The sequence below is a fragment of the Cavia porcellus genome, unplaced genomic scaffold (assembly GCF_034190915.1).
Source record: "Cavia porcellus strain 051 isolate PalLab524CR breed Dunkin Hartley unplaced genomic scaffold, mCavPor4.1 scaffold_8, whole genome shotgun sequence".
NCBI lineage: Eukaryota > Metazoa > Chordata > Mammalia > Rodentia > Caviidae > Cavia > Cavia porcellus.
In genome coordinates, this window is record NW_026947491.1 from 43,584,911 (window position 1) to 43,597,621 (window position 12,711).

The following is a 12,711-nucleotide window of genomic DNA, read 5'->3' on the forward strand; positions in this document are numbered from 1 at the left end:
ATGTCCCACAGGAGATTTGCTGTTCTCATCTTGTGAAAGTTGGGCTTTGTGATGTAATTTTGAAGAGGCCAGATTGGAAGTTAACAGAGAACCAATCTAGTGATAAAATTTCTGGGCTCCAAGTTAAGGTGCTTGAGTTTTAATGACATCTGTCACTTCTGTGAGCTATGAGTCATGGTGCAGGTTATTTATTCTTTCTGAGACTAACTTTTCTAAGACTAGAAATACTGTGCTGCTGCATGTGGCCAGCATCCTCTAAATAAGTGAAGGGACCTGTCCGAGATCATGCTCGTGTGAGCTGTGCTCAGTCCCAGTGTCCTGATGCAGCCCAGCATCTGCCTGGCTTAGTATGCAGTGGGGTTGGGTCTCTCAGTGCTCCTGTCAGTCACGGGCCTCAGCGCTCTACACACCCCACAGAGACCATGCTCCTGGTTCTCCTTGGAGCACAACACCAGCATGCAGGAGTCTGAGGGACGACTGACTATAATTTTTTCCCACTCTGTGTGTTGTCTTTTTACACTTTTGGTTATTTCTTTTGTTGTGAAAATTTTTAATAAGGCAAGATCCCATTTGTTGATTCTTTCTAGTATTTTCCGTGTGGTCTGGGTTTTGTTCACAAAGTCTCTGCCTACACCTATGTCTTCCAGATTTCTACCTATTTTCTCTTCCAGCAGATTTTTTTTTTGTCTTTTTCTTTTTCTTTTTTATCGGTACCAGGAATCGAACTCACGACCGCCTGCTTGCAAGGCAGGTGCTTATGCCGCTGAGCTAAATCCCCAGCCCCTCCAGCAGATTTAATGGTTCTTTTTTAATATTTAGATCTTTGATCCATTTTGACTTTAGTTTAGCATATGACGACAGGCATGGGCTTTGTTTTAGTCTTCAGCATGTGGAAAGTCAGGTTTTCCAGCACTGTTTATTAAAGAGACTATCTTTCTTCCAATGAATATGTTTGCCCCTTTGTCAGACATAAAGGTAGCTGTGTGTTTGGAGTTGTGTCTGCATCTTATAATCTGTTGCACTGATCCTCAGCTCTGTTTCCACCCCCCCCACCCCGATACCATGCTGATTTTATCACAGTAGTCTTGTAGTAGAATTTCAGGTCAGAGATTGTGATGCCCCTGATTTGTCTTTGTTGTCCAGAATTCCTTTTGTTATTCTAGGTCTCTTCTGGTTCCAAACAAACTTTAAGAATGTTTTCTCTAGTTCTGTGAGGGATGTTAATGGTATTTTTATTGGTATTGCATTAAATCTATATAATAATTTTGGGAGTATGGCCATTTTTACTATGTTGGTTCTTCCTATCCATGAGCAAGGGATATCTTCCCATTTTCTGATATCTTCTTTGATCTCCTTTTTCAGAGTACTGTAATTTCCAATGTAGAGATCTTTTATTTACTTTGTTACATTGATTCCTAAGTATTTCATTTTTTGGATGATATTCTCAAATGGTATGATTTCCCTAATTTCTCTGTGAGTTTGTTGCTTATGTATAGGGATACTATTGATTTTTGAGTGTTGACTTTGCATCCAGTTGTACTACTGAATTTGGTTACTAAATCTACACATCTTTTGGTAGAGTTTTTGGGGTCTTCTATGTAGAGCATCATGTCATAAGACATTGAACATTTTTTCATGTACTTTTTGGCCATCTGCTTATTTTTATTCTTTTCTACCTTTCTTATTAGCCCATATTTACAGTACATAATAACTACATTCATTGTGGGGGAACTGATAGATGCCTGAGATAAAGCCTATGTGGTCATGACATATGATCTTTTTGATGATTTGTTGCATTCTGTTTGCCAGTTTCTTACTGGGAATTTTTATGCCTATGTTTGTTAAAGAGATTGGCCTATAGTTCTCTTTTTTGGTTGAGTCCTGATCTGGTTTTGGAATCAAAGTAATGGTAGCTTTTAGGAATGCTTTTGGAAGTATTCCTTCCTTTTCAATTTCATTAAACAGTTTGATGGCTATTGGTCTTTCCTGAAGTAGAATCAATCTAGCAGTGAATCTATCCAATGGTAAATCCATCCAGATATAGGTTTTTCTTTATTGGTAGTTTTTAAAAAAATTATTGCTTCAATTTCATTGCTTGTCATTTGATTATTTGGGGTTTTTATTATTGGGGTATTGTTTAGTTCAGTTTTGGTAATTCATATGTACCTAGGAATGTATCCACTTCTTCTGAATTCTCCAATTTATTGGAATATAGGTTCTTGAAATAGTTACTAATAATCTGGATTTTTGGTGGTGTTCATTGTGATTTCACTTTTTTCATTTCTAATTGGATTGATTTGAGACTTATTTTTGGGGGATAAGATTGGTTATGGGTTTGTCTGTTTTGTTTATTCTTTTAAAGAACAAGCTCTTTGATTTATTGATTCTTTATATTGTTTTTTAGTCTCCGTATCATTGATTTCCACTGTGGTTTCTATAATTTCCTTCCTCGTACTAGCTTTGGATTGTTTTTACTTTTCTAGGACCTTAAAGTACATGATTATGTTATTCATTGAATTCACTCCATTTTTCTGATGTGGGCATTCACAGCTACAAACTTCCCTCTTAGGCCTGCTTTCACTGTATCTTGTAGGTTCTGGTATATTGTGTTGATATAGTTTGATTCTAGGAACTGTCTAATTTCTGCCTAAATTTCTTTTGTGACTCATTGATTACTCATGAGTGCATTGTTTGATTTATGTGTGTTTGCATAATTTCTGTGACTTTTTTGGTATTGATTTTAGTTTCACTGTATAATAATAATATGTATGAAATAATTTCAATTTTGTTGCATTTATTTAAACATACCTTATATGTGAGTATATAGTCTGTTTTTTTTTTATTTAAAGAAAAGGAAACAAAAAAATACATGGAGATAAAAAAAAGGGTAGAAATAATACAAAATTACAGACAAACAAACGGTAAGAAATTGCTGGTTGATAAGTTACACATTGTTATCTTAGAAATAGCTGTTCAGGTTATAGAATTAAAGTATTTAGAATGACATTCAAAAAGTGACCCTACAAACCATTCTGCTCTATGATTGAACAAAAGCTCAGTAATATGATTATCAGTCCTACACATTTGTTTTACATCTCAAAGAGGGTAAGATTAAACATATCAAAACAGAACAGAACATTTAAAAAAAAACAATTAAAAGAAATACAGATTTCAAAGCAAGTCCACTGGAGATCTTCATTATCTAACTGTCTCTAGTTTCTTACAAATAGTTGTCCCTATCTTCACCCACTTTATATACTTATTGCGTATTATAGAACTAATCAAATCATTACAGGATGATGAAGTCTTTTTAGGTCCTCAAGTTCCAAATTAGGGAAGACAATAGTAACTACCATCGCATCTCTCATTCTCTTTGTGATAGCTGTCCCCATCTCTACATATGCTGAAGTTGAACTCAAGAAACCAGTCCAATGTCATTCTAATCAGCAAACAATAGATTGCTAGAATTTATATTATAATGCTACAAAATAAGCCTCGGGTTTCTCAGCGTCTCTTCCTCAGAGTATCTGTTCCTTACATCTTGCATTATATAATCTGTTCCCGTAAATAATAAAAAAAAACCCATGTGTGAATTTCTACATATATATCTATCCTCTCTGTATTATAGAGAAAACCAAGTCATAGCAAGACAGCAAAACAATTTCCTAGAAAAACATGCAATGGATAAGACATATAAGACTACAATATAAATGATCTTCCGTAGCTACTATGTTTTCTCTTGTTATTTTCAATAGATTTGTCCACAACACTGGCTTATTATAGTTAAACATAGTATCACCTATTTTTATAAAAACTTAACTTTGACAGCATTGTAGGATTTGAGAGCTGTTACTAATTAATACCAGTATGGATATCCTTTACAACTTGTCATGCTCAGAGTAGTTGCCTCTACTTTTAGGGTTGATGCTAACAAGCATACCAATTTCAAATAAAATCAGCCAAGGCCAACCAATAGTCTTATGATTCAGATTCAATTAAGATCAGTCATAGTAAGACAATGTAAGTAGTACAGGATTTCAGTTTAAGTTAATAGGAAAGTAAGGATAGTTACCATGGTATAACCTGCTATTTTTGGTTCAAGATGTCTGTGCCCTCAAATCTGACATGAGTGGACAGACCAGAACAAATTAAATTCAAACTAAATATGGCACTAGAACTACTGTGTCTTTTAAGTCATTATACACCATTAGCAATGACCTCTGCTTTTTTTAAAATTTAGTTTCAGAGCTGTCTATACTAAAGACTATAGCTTACCGTCTCTGCCTCATGTCTGTTACTCCACTTTTCTGCTATAATTTGTCCACCTTATTCCCTCATTCCATTGTCTGTCCTGTTCACTGAGGCCTCTCTGCCACTGTTGCTGGAATCCTGGTATCTCTTCCTCTCTTTCTCTGTAATGTCCTTCAGCGCTCTCTGTAGGGTTGGATTGGTGGCCACGAACTCCCACAGTTCCTCCTTGTCTTGAAAGTATCTTATTTCTTCATTAATTTTGAGAGAGAGTTTTGATGGTTATATGAACTTTGGTTGCATATTTTTTTCTTTCAGGACTTGGAATATTTCTCCCCACTCCCTTCTTGACTTAAGAGTTTGTGTTGATAAGTCTGCTGTTATTTTGATAGTTTTCCTGTTGTAGGTAATCTGCATCTTTTCTCTGGCTGCTTTTAATATTCTGTTCTTTTGGTGGACTTCTGGAATCTTGATTATTATATGTCTAGGCGTAGATCTGTTTTGGTTGTAGGTAGCTGGTGTTCTGTATGCCTCTTTTATCTGGATATCATTTCTTTTTGCTATACATGGGAAATTTTGCTTTAATATATCTGTGAATATTTTTTGTATTTCATTTTTGGTTGCTCCTGCTTCCTCACTCACATTCTTTATTCTTAAGTTATGTATCTTTTTGTCATCCTCCAGTTTTTGAATTGCTTCTTTCTGGTTCCTTATTATTTTTAAGAGGCTTTTTCTTTCACGATCATATGCCATAAATCTCTCTTCAAGTTTCAGAAGGCTGTCTTTAGTTTCTGTCAAGGCATTTTGCCAGTGTTCAATGGAGTTTTTAATTTCCTGGTATTCTCTTTGGATCTGTTTCATGTATTCTAAGTTATGTTTAAATTCTTCTTCAGAAGTTTCTCTTTCTTTTCTGATTTCCTCAGTTCTTCCATCTGTGTTCTCTTGGGCGGGGCTTGTCATTTCTTTAATTAATCTCTTTATATCTTGCCTCACTTGGATCAGGAGTATAGCTTTAAATTCCTCTATGAGATCATGTAGGTACTTTTTAATTTCGGCTGATGCTGTGTTGAGCAATGGATGGTTACTGTGCTTGTTCTCTTCAGTGTTTACTTCTCCTGGGCTTATTTTCTCATGTTGGGCAGCTGGAGATTTTTTTAAATTTTTATCTCTTGTCATGTTTCTGGTTTCTTTCAGACTGTCCTGGGGTCCCCTGGCCCTCTCTGAATTGCTTAGGGCCTTTCAGAAGCATGCTGACTTGAGTTTTTGCTGTCCTCCCCAATTTACTGTTATCTGGGGTAGGCTGGGATGCAGGGGCAGTACAGGCTAATCTCTAGCCTCTGTGCCAGTTAATCCATAAATTAGGCTGTACTTTCTGGATGTCACTGAGTTGTGACTATTTTGTATCCGCTTATTGGGCCCCAAGCAGTGGCTTGGTTTAGCCCCAGTAGCTCCTGCCAGTTCTCTTTGTACCAGAAGCAGCTGACTAATGTCACTATGGCACAGGGTTCTGCCCAAATCCCAGCTGTTCTCTTCCAGACCTCTCTGTGACAGAAGCACCAGAACAGCAGATCTGCCCAAATCCAAGATGTCTCCCACTAGTTCTCTGTATGGAGCTGAAGCCAGCACGTAATCAGGCTCTGCCAAATTTCAAGATGTCTTCCACCAGCCCTCCCTACAAGGGGACTCAGTGATGTCACCGAGCTGTAGTTTCTGCCCAACACTAAAATGTCTGCCACCAGACTTTATGTTATTGATTTCCCCGTGGTGGCGGGCACTGTCCAGTTCCAAGATGTTCTCTGGCCAACCCCAGCAGCCGCGGGGTTCCCAGTACTCACCAGAGTCCGGCGCAGGTCCTCATTCCGGGTCCACCGCACACCAAGCTGCCCACCTATAGTCTGTTTTGGATAAAGTTCCACAAGTTGCTGTTGTTGGGTGGAGCACTCTATAAATATCTGTAGTCATTTACTTTTTAATTTTTTATTTTAAAGGGAATAAAATGAAACAAAACAATGAGAACAATATTGGCAAAGACAAGACAATAGGAAATCCACAATAATTACTATATTGCATATTGTTACCTTCTAAATAGTTGCTCAGACTACTGGCTTTAGGTCTGCAAGGTCAATCAAATAATACAAACACTAAGTTCTTTTTTCAGCTGCCTTCATCTCAGGGTGCATTCTTCTGAATCAGTGGGCTGCTGGGGGGTGAGGTGTGGACACGGGATATCTCTCCCTGCCCGTGTATCCACTCATGCCTGCCGCCTGACTTCTGCTGGCCGGTGGGAGGGGGCTGTTGCTTCCTAGGTCACTCCTGGCCATCCCGACTGCTGCTGGTGCACGGGACGGTGTTACTGCTTCAGTCTTTCATGTTTTGAGAAGTGTCTCTAATTCATTTGCCCAGTTAGTGAGTGAGCTGTTTTTGTTCTGGTGTGAAGTTTTCAAAGTTCTTTATTCTATATGTTAACTCCGAAGAGTAATTAGCAAAGAAATTTCCCCTATTCTGTATGTAAGCTGTCTCTTCACTCTGTTGGTTGTTTCTTTTGCTATGCAGAAATTTTTAATTTGAGGTGGTTCTGGTGGTTAATTCTTGTCATTATTCCCTGGGCTATTGGAGTCATTCAGAAAGTCTTTCCTGTGCCCTTGATTTCACACATTGCGCCTGTTTTCTTGTAGCAATTTCAGTTTCATGTTTCATAACTAGTTCTTTAATCCATTTTAAATTGTCTTTTGTGCAACATGGAGACAGGGATCCAGTTTCAATCATCTTCATGTGGATCTTCAGTTTTCCTAGTACCATTGTTTAAGAGGCTATGTTTCTGGCCAATATATAACTTTGATTTTTTTCAATAATCAGATTGCTACAGTTGTGTAGGTTTGTTTCTGTTTTCTGTATTCTATTCCGTTAGCCTCTGTGCCTTTTTTTTTTTTTTTTTTTGGTACTGAGGATAGAACTCAAGACTGCATGCCTGCAAGGAAGGCACTTATGGCGCTGAGCTAAATCCCCTGCCTTCTGTGCCAGTACTATGCTGTATTTACTACTCTGGCTTTGTAGTAGAACTTAAAATTGGATATTGTGATGCCTCCACACTTGCTCTTCTTGCTTACGATTACTTTGGCTATTTTGACTCTTTTTTTTTCTCCATATGAATCTTCAGATTGTTTATTTCTAGTCTGCAAATAATGTCATTGAAATGTTGATGGGGACTGTACTGACTCTGTAAATTACTTTTGGTGATATGGCCATTTTAACAATATTAATTCTGCAGATCCATGAATATGAGAGTCTTTCCATTTTTCTAGTGTCTTCTTCAATATTCTGAAAATTTTATTGCAGAAATCTCTTTAGTAAAGTTGATTCCTAGGTATTTTATTTTTGAAGCTATTGTTAATTAAATTGTTTTCATGGTTCATTATTGTGTATGAAACATACTGATTTTTAATGTTGATTTTTTTATCCTGCTATTTTGCCAAATTTGTTTATCAGCCCTAAAAGTCTTTTGTTTGAATTTGTAGGGTCTTCTGGATATATATCATATTGTCCACAAATAAGGATAATTAACTTCTTCCATTCCTATTTATATCTTTCTTTCTTTTTCTTTCTCTTACCTAATTGCTCTGAGCAAAATTTCAAGTACTACACTGGAGTTTTCCCTGTTTGTTTTGATGTTGTCAGCAATGCTATTTATCAAACTCTTTTCAAAGTTGGGGTTGGTCACTCTACACCTAAATTGTAGAACTTGAAGTTGATCCCAGTGCCACAGCCCAGCTCTAGCAGGTAGAGGTTCCTAGAGGAACCCACAAACTCCTGCAGGTTGCTGTGAGCTCCCGCTTTTTACTTGCTATTTGTTTGTTGTATTACACAGTGAATCTCAACAATAAGTAAGGAAACCATTTTTGGCATATCCAGTTCCACAAGCTTGGAAGGTTCATCAGGTACATGGGAAATGACAGGATGCAGAAGAGAAGGTTGGTGAGGACTGTTCAGTGTATTGGAAGAAATACGCAGGACCATGGGGATGGAGAGGAGGGGAGCGGGCAAGGAAACATCAGTGTCTGTAGATTCGTCTCCTTCCAGCATCACATAGTGACCGATGGAACAAATCAAGGGCAATGGTGCCCTGAGTCCCATTGGGCCCTCACCAGGAAAGAGAACATGACAAATATTCTAATGACTGACTGCCATGGTACTAACTTCACTGATAACTTCCACTCACTGTGTTGTGAGTTTAAGTACATCATATATATTATTTTCTTCAATATGGACACTGTTGTTTTCCCATTTTACAGATAAAGAAACCGACTTTCATAGAAGTCAGCTACAAGGTCATATGATGAGTAAAAGGGAGTGTTAGTCAAACCAGACTCCTCATCATCCATTAAAGTGTTGTAGGCTTCCTCTGAGACTGCTCATCTTTTAAAAATTTTTTTTATTATTTTATCATTACTGAGGATCCCCATGCTTGTGAGGCAGGTGCTTATGCTGCTGAGCTAAATCCCCAGCCCTTACTGCTCGTCTCTTTTACCAGATGTAACTCTCATGTGGACGGAGATCAGAGAAAGTGCATGTGCAAGATGATCAACTGTAGAGAACTCAGACAGAACAGATCCACAAAATGTTGTTTCTGTCTCTGACGCAGAAGTAGCTGCTCTCTAAGAGCTCGTATAGAAACTTCTCCACTCTGACCTCTGTTGCCCGCCTGTGAATTTCTAGATCCTTGCCTATTCTTGGCTTCTCAATCCTACCATAGGCTGGAGGGAGGTATTTCTCCTGGGCACCACAATGGATCCCACTGGATTCTTAGTCTCCGAACCTTGTGCCATTAATTAGCTCTAATCTCCTTCATATATAAGATCTCTTAAATGTGTTTCTGTCTCCTCTCTCCTCCAGGTGCTCAGGTCTCATCTGTCATAACATCAGCCTTTCCTTGAGCTTGCTTTCCATTCAAACTGAATTCTCACTTCACTTTCTCTTTCTGCCAAATGCACTTAATTATTGTAATGGCCACTTTCAGTTTGCGCATCTTCGATTCTTTGAAACATGGCCACTGACATTTGACACTCCACAGCCCTGGGCTTCAGTGAAAGTGTGCGTGTTGTAAAGGGAAAGGGGAAGGTGACTGGAGAAAGGAAGAAGGGACTCAGGAGGGCAGGAGACAGTTAGGAAAGTGGTGTGACTGGTAGATGGACTGGGGAGGTGAGAGGAGGTCCAGGGCCACACTGGAGGACAGTCTGTCCTCAGTCTGGAGCGGGGACAGAGAACAGTGTGGAGGGGATGTCAGGTGGTGAAGGCATTTTCACCAGATGGTCTGTTCCACCTTGACTTTCTCCACGAAGATGACTGCCATGGTTGTTTGTTGAGAAGTCAGGCAAAGAAGGAGAACAGGAAGCAACAAGTAAAGAAGTTTGCAGCAGCAGCTGAGAGACCTGAAGGAGGGTGCAGCCAAGAGCAGAGAAGGGCCAGTATCTAGGAGGGCAGACTGAGCTGATGGTGTGTGTCTGCAGTGACCTCTGACCTTGAGGACGTGACTTTCTTCTCTGAGGTCTGGGGATTTATCTAGGCAGAGCAGACCACAGTTAAAAGGTCAGAGAGTGAGGCTGTGATCAAAGGGATCCAAGCTGGAGAGGAAGTCTGAAGAAAGATGCTGGGCGGGGAAAGAATGGAAGAGCCAAGCTCAGGACTGGGTTGCTGCTGGAGCTGAGGAACCCATTTGCTGACAGTGAAGAATTAGAAATGTGGCCCTGCAGCATAGACGGTTTCCCAGAGGTGGAATGGCTTAAGGTCTAGACTTACGGTATGAGCACAGGTGAAGGGGGTCAGGAGAAAAACAATGGAAATAAAATTTATTGGAATGGAACAGCTCAAGAAATTCTTACCCCTAAGAACAAGATGCTGAGCATGTCATCTGTGTGGAGAATGAGGGTGCCCAGGTGCAAAGCCGTGCCAGAGCCCAGGGAGGTCAGAAGTGGCTGCGGGCCAGCAGGGAATGCCACAGGAGAGGGATGGAGGCCAGTTGGGTAGCATGAGCTCTGCAGGAGTTTTCAAAGTTGCAGTGATTTTGCAATCAGCATAAAGGTTAAAAACTCAGTGTATAAAGAAGCCATTCATTTCAATAAATAGCATTCCACGGAGTTTATGTAGTTCAAGTTTTTTAATCACTTCCCTATTGGTGGGTATTTGTGCTTCCAGGTTTTCATGAGTATAAAGCAATAGCAGCAAAAGTCACATGGATGTGTGCACAGTTACTGCGAATACCTTCAGGACCGGAACCTGGCACTGGACTTAGTCAAAAGACAAGTGCCTTCATTTTATTTGTTGTATTTATCGGTGTCTTTCTAATTTTGGGATATTTTGCCATCTTGCCCTCCAGAGAGGGTGTGCCAATTGATAATCCCACCAACAAGATAATAAGGCTTTCTGTTACTTCCACAGCTGCCAACACAAAATGCTGTTTTCAATATTTTAGTCTTTGATAATCTGACATGCAAAAACTGTTTTTCATTTCTATTCTTATATTTCTTTAAGTGGCGGTAGCTTCTTTTTATATTTGCTGAGCGATTTTCTTTCTTTGATTCATTTATTCTTTCTTTCTTTTATTCTTTTTGTAAATAACTGGTGGTTCTAAGGTTCAAAGCTTAGCTTTTCTAATCCCAGCTGTGTGAGCCTGGGCAATTTACTTAAATTCTTTGTGCCTCAGTTTCTTGGTTTAAATGGAGGTAACAATACATACCTGCCTCATTGGGTTATTGTGACAACTAAAGCGTTTAGTAGATTCAAAGTGCTAAGGATAGCGCCAGGCTTATGTACAATAGCTCATGTTATTTATGTCTAAAACCCCTTTTCTGTTGTGCAGTTTGTCTTTTTCTTATTGATTCATTTATTCAAGAAAGTAGCCAGCTGACTATCCTAAGGGTTACTTTCTTGTCTTTTGTCTTGACCTTTTAACTCTTTTTTTATTAGTTATACAGTTCAGTGGGTTCCATTCTGGCATATTTGTAGGTATGTACATTGTATTTTGATAATTTTCACCCCCATGATTCTCCTTACCCAACTCTCTCCCAGTTTCACACTTTTCAGGGTGGGGAGTCCAGCGTGTATCTGCTGCTCGTATCCACCCGCCCTGCCTCCCACATCTGTAACCCTTGTCCTCCCTTCCTCGTGTCTAATAAGTTTCCCTTCTACTTTTTTTCTCATCTCTTTTCCATTTCACACATGTAATACTTATCTTTCTGAGTCTGATTTATTTGCTCAATATGATGGTCTCCAGAACCATCATTTTTTTTTGACTTTTTTTTAAAGTACTACATTTCATGCAGAACTGTTAAATGGCTTTTTGTGGCTGTTCTTGTTTAACAGTTTCATTTCCCCGCTAGAAGCATTGTTATGTGACTTTTGCTATGACTACAAGCTTCTTCATTCCAAGATGATGAAAAGCTGATTTTTTCCTTTACGAACTAGAAGATATGTTTTCAGGGAATGGACAATGAGTAATGGTTCTGAAAATGCAGCAGGGAGCCAGAGAATGTTTCCCCCTCCCTGGGGGGAGAGGCAGCAAGGCTCTGTTGTATCTGGGTTAGGGATAATGGAGCCAAGCAGGGCCGAAGACCTGGGGCTGCTGTTGTTCATAGATGGGTTATGGAGGACAGGGAGGACAGTGAAAGGTCAACCAGTGTGTGCTTGGCTTGGCAGAGTGTGTGAGTCATAGAACCTCTGCCTTCAGGGTGGACAGAAGACCCCTGGGAAAAGACTTTGTGGGATTACATGGCCAGGTTTCTGTCCAAGATCTTGAAAGGTAGTCTCTGTGGGGCCAACAGAAGCACGCGGGTGTGTGTGCGTATGTTTGTGTGTGTGCTTGTGTATGTACATACATAGGCGATTGGATTTGCTTGAACCACGAGGATATGAACTCTCTGGTGGAATTTGATCAAGGTCTGGCAGTGCTGGCAGGTCCTGGTGGAGCCTCCGGAGGATATTTGTATGTGCTACCTGGCTCCCAAGGTCATCTGAAAATGTGGAGACAGGAAGAATCTGGCCAATGCTCGACCGCCAGGAATGTTTCCAAGAGGGCATGACATGGGACGCTAGGTCTGACATCAGGCAGGCTCTGGAATGGGGAAATGTGGCTGGAGGGTGAGGGCTGGGTGTGGGCTGAAGCCAGGCTTGAAGTGCCCACATGCTCTTTTCTTTTGCAGCACCTCCTTCCAACTCACTGGAGGTAGAAACCCAAGGATTTCATGGTTGGTGGAGGAAAAGCGGCCCAGGGAGGGGCATGACTTGCCCAGGGTCACAGTTCTGCAGCAGTGGCCTGCCAAGGCTTCCCAGCCAGGCCGAGGGAGTGGCCAGATTCGAGGGGGTGGAGAGGAATCCCTAGTGTGGGTGGCACAGCATCTGGATTGCAGAGCCTGTGGGGACTGGAAGTGGGAAGGGGTGAGTGAGAGTGGCCAGTGGCAGAATGCAGGCTGG